The following is a 4975-nucleotide window of genomic DNA, read 5'->3' on the forward strand; positions in this document are numbered from 1 at the left end:
ACTGAGCTACAGGGTGTCAGAATCAACAATTTCCAGGATTGGGGGTGAGATTGTGCTGAGCAGCAATGAGCCTCCAGTAATGCTGCTTTCTAAATTCCAGATCAGCTCTCAGTCCAAAAGGCCTTTCGTATTTTAAATATCACAACAGAGCTGAGCGGGGGTGAGCGCAGCCTCAGCTGCACCGAGTCTCAGGGGCTCTCACGACCCCAATCAGAGCCGCCAGGCCTGGCGGACGTGCAGCAAGGACCCGGGGGAGGGAGGGTGCACCATTAAAGTGATGGTGCAGCACCTCCCCCATCCTCGCCGCCACTTCCCGGTTTCTTCTCCCGTTTATCTCAACATTAAGAAGACGCTTTTGCTCTGGACTACACTGGTTATAAAGTAAGACCCAACTTTGTCTCTGAAAGTGATGAATAGCAGCAACAACAGCAGAATCCAACCCCTGCAGTTACATGTGAACTTGCTGATGTTGCAGCAGATTGAATGACTGAGTGAATCCCTTCCCACACACATGGCAGGGGAACGGCCTCTCCCCAGAGTGAGTGTGTTGGTGTTTCAGCAGATCATTGCTGCTTTTCAAGCTCTTCTCACAGTCAGGACATTAAAAGGTCTCTGATCAGTGTGAACAAGTTGATGTTCAGTGAGGTTGGATGACTGAATGAACCCCTTCCGACACACGGAGCAGGTGAATGATCTCTCCCCAGTGTGAACTCACTGGTGTTTCAGCAGGTTGACTCTGGCTGGGTTCAGTTCTACACTCACTGGTTCCTCTCTCTCTCTTCCCCTGAAGGTGCTGATTCTGACTGTATGTCCGTGCTCTCTCCCCCTCCGACCCTCCCTGTCCAATGTAGTATCTCCCAGTTTTGGTGATGTGCTCTCCCTGACCTGTCTCCATTTCTCCTTGTTCTACAGACTTGCCCTGACGATCACTATTTCAGAGAATCATACAGCACAGAAGGAGGCCAATCGGTCTTTTGTGCCTGTGCTGAATCTGTGAAAAAAATGATGCAATTAGTCCAACCCCCTGCCGATTTCCCCATAATCCTGGAGAAATTCACTTTGAAATATTTGTCCAATTCCTTCATGAAAGTTATAATTTGAATCTGTTTTCACCACCCTGTCAGACAATTCATTCCAAATCCGAATCAGTTACTGGGTAAAAAGATCTCTCCTCACCTCCCCTTGACATTTTTGGCCAACAATCCCAGCTTCACCACCCTGTCCAGAGAACTGAAACCCCTCATCTCTGGTATCATTCTCGTAAATCTCCTCCGAACTGTCTCAAAAGCTTTGATGTCCTTTCTGAAACCTGGTGCCCAGAACTGGACACATTACTGCAGCTGAGATCGAGCCAGCGACGCCCACATCCCACGAACGGATAAAAAAACGCTCCCTGCCAAATCCCCAATTCTTATCCATTTACAGACGCTCCTTGCCCAATCCCCAAATCTTATCCATTTAGAGACGCGCCCTGCCCAATCCCCAATTCCTATCCATTTACAGACGCTCTCTGACCAGTTGACCTTGCTGGCGGGCAGTTTCGGGAAGCCTCACAGGGAAAAGCTTCACCGCCACCCGCAGGGACACAAGCGTGATTGTTCCATCCTATTGTGGCCTTGACGCCCTGCTCCAGCTGTGTGCACCCGCTACGGGCACGGTCTCCCTGCACTTTGTGAATATTCCGCTCCAGCTGCCAATGGAGCTCAGCCACTACCGCGCCTGCTCCTTATCAGAGACAAGGCAAATTCTAGAGCGCAGAGCATTCTGGGTACCACAACTGTCATTCATGCCAATCTCTGACATGATAATCAGGTTTTATTTCCTACATTTCATTTCCTGGTATGTTCGTGTGTGTTTTCTTTTGTACCTGTCAGTGCCTGGGAGGAGAGAGTCAGCTTCACTTTGTAGCCGTGAATTTCTGGTGTGAGAATGTTGGTTTTTACTCTGTATGTTTCAGTTTTTGGTTTGTGACTGTTTCTGCTATTGCCATGTGAGTTAACTTTGTGGAAAGAGATGCAGTGGTTTTTGTCGATGTTCATCCCAAGCAGCTTTGTAACACAGGAGTCTGTGCTCTACGGGCTATTCCCAGGGACGCACACGGAGACAAACATCAACTGCTGCTGGAGGACTATCAATTCGGTGAAAGACGCCCTTTGGTCTGCCCGAAACTTGCTGGTCTTCCAGCGAAAAGAGTTGTCCACCACCAAATGTTGCAGACTGGCACACTCCAAGGTCCAGGACTACGTGCTGAGGGACGCACTAAAGCTTGGGGCAGCCGCAGCAAAGGCTCAATGGGGAAAGACCACAGTGTAAGGTCCCCCCACCAAGCTGAACTGAGGGGCTGGATCCATGGGAAATCCCTCGAACTGTATCGGAGAAATTTTGTGTGCTGTAAATGTAAAAATGTATATGGCATGACAATGAAATGGAAGGGTTGTGAGGCAACTCATGATTGTACAGAAGGTAACTGATCACCTTTGCACTGTTTGTATTTTTTGACTTGATGCTGTTTTAAACTGTTTGGGAATGCAATTTTTACAGATTTTTGTGAATAAAGTATATTTTGGAAATTAAAAAAATGTGAGTTTCACCACATATCTTTCAACAACTTGTATGTGAACATCAGCTTTTGTCCAGATCTATCAGTTTCTGATGTAGAAGCATAGAGTTATACAGCACAGAAACAGGCCCTTCGGCCCATTGTGTCTGTGCTGGCCATCAAGCACCTAACTATTCTAATCCCATTTTCCAGTATTTGGCCCGTAGCCTTGTATGCTATAGCATTTCAAGTGCTCATCTAAATACTTCTTAAATGTTGTGAGGGTTCCGGCCTCTACCACCTCTTCAGGGAGTGCGTTCCAGATTCCAACCACCCTCTGGGTAAAATTTTTTTCCTCAAATCCCATCTAAACCTCCTGCCCCTTACCTTAAATCTATGCCACCTGGTTATTGACCCCTCCACTAAGGTAAAATGTTTCTTCCTATCTAACCCATCAATGCCCCTCATAATTTTGTAAACCTCAATCTTATCTCCCATCAACCTTCTCTGCTCTAAGGAAAACAATGCTAGCCTTTTCAGTCTCTCTTCATAGCTGAAATGCTCCAGCCCAGGCAACATCCTGGTGACTCTCTTCTGCACCCTCTCCAGTGCAATCACATCCTTCCTATAGTGTGGTGCCCAGAACAGTACACAGTACTCCAGCTGTGGCCTAACTAGCATTTTATACAGCTCCGTCATAACCTCCCTGCTCTTATATTCTCTGCCTCGGACGATCTATATTGGCCTGTAATCTAAGGCTTTCCTCCTCACTATTTACGACACCACCAATTTTCGTGTCATGTGTGAGAAAGGGTTTGATTCTATCCCTATCAGTATCCGTTACATGCATGTGTTTTTAATCTGCACCCCCTCTGTTTTATTCTCTGTACTTGTCAGCCTCTTGTAGGTGAGTCTGTGTTTTGCTCTTTATCTCTCAGTCTTCGAAGTATGAGCCTGGGTTTGTACCTAATTTTCTTTGTACCTTGCAGGATGGATATTGAAGAGAGGTTTTTACACATTAACTGCCAAATCCTGATAAGTGATTTTTGGGTTTCACACAGTATCTGTCAGTTTCTTGTCTGGGACTGTTGGTTTTACTCTGTCCCTGGCATTTGCTGGTTTGTTAGTGTGGGGTTTACACTGTACCTGTCAGTTTCTCATCTGTGAGTGTTGGTTTCACTTTGTATAGAATCATAGATCACAGAATACTTACAGCACAAAAGGAGGGATTCAGCTCATCGTGCTTGTGCTGCCTCTCTGCACAAGCAACTCAGCTCATGCCACATCCTCATGTATTCCATGAAAACCTAATTTTTTTTTCCCTTCAGATAATTATCATATATCCTTTTGAAAGCTATGGTTGAATCTTCCTCCGTCACACTCTCAGGCAGTACATATCAGATCTTAACCATTTGCTGCATAAAAAAGGTTTTTCCTCATGTTGCCTTTGGTTCTTTTCCCATTCACCTTAAATCGGTGTCCTCTGCTTGCTCAGCCATGAGTAATATTTCCCATTGCTTTCTCAGCACTGATGGATTGTGAGGTGGGAGACAGCCAGAAGTCCCACTGAGCCGCACTGACTCCCAGCTGAAAAAGAAATGAGATAAAGTTCAATCTTTCACAGCGTGATGCTGCAGAGAGTTATAGAACATAGAACATTACAACGCAGTACAGGCCCTTCAGCCCTCGATGTTGCGCCGACCTGTGAAACCATCTGACCTACACTATTCCATTTTCATCCATATGTCTATCCAATGACCACTTAAATGCCCTTAAAGTTGGCGAGTCGACTACTGTTGCAGGCAGGGCGTTCCACGCCCCTACTACTCTCTGTGTAAAGAAACTACCTCTGACATCTGTCCTATATCTATCACCCCTCAACTTAAAGCTACGTCCCTTCGTGTTTGCCATCACCATCCGAGGAAAAAGGCTCTCACTATTCACCCTGTCCAGCCCTCTGATTATCTTATATGTCTCTATTAAGTCACCTCTTCTCCTCCTTCTCTCTAACGAAAACAACCTCAAGTCCCTCAGCCTTTCCTCGTAAGACCTTCCCTCCATGCCAGGCAACATCCTAGTAAATCTCCACTGCACCTTTTCCAAAGCTTCCACATCCTTCCTATAATGCGGTGACCAGAACTGCACGCAATACTCCAGGTGCGGCCACACCAGAGTTCTGTACAGCTGCAGCATGACCTCGTGGCTCCTAAACTCGATCCCCCGACTAATAAAAGCTAACACACCATATGCCTTCTTCACAGCTCTATTAACCTGGGTGGCAACTTTCAGGGATTTATGTACCTGGACACCAAGATCTCTCTGCTCATCTACACTACCAAGAATCTTCCCATTAGCCCAGTATTCTGCAATCCTGTTACTCCTTCCGAAGTGAATCACCTCACACTTTTCCGCATTAAGCTCCATTTGCCATCTCTC

The sequence above is a fragment of the Heterodontus francisci genome, unplaced genomic scaffold, assembly GCF_036365525.1.
Source record: "Heterodontus francisci isolate sHetFra1 unplaced genomic scaffold, sHetFra1.hap1 HAP1_SCAFFOLD_255, whole genome shotgun sequence".
Classification (NCBI taxonomy): domain Eukaryota; kingdom Metazoa; phylum Chordata; class Chondrichthyes; order Heterodontiformes; family Heterodontidae; genus Heterodontus; species Heterodontus francisci.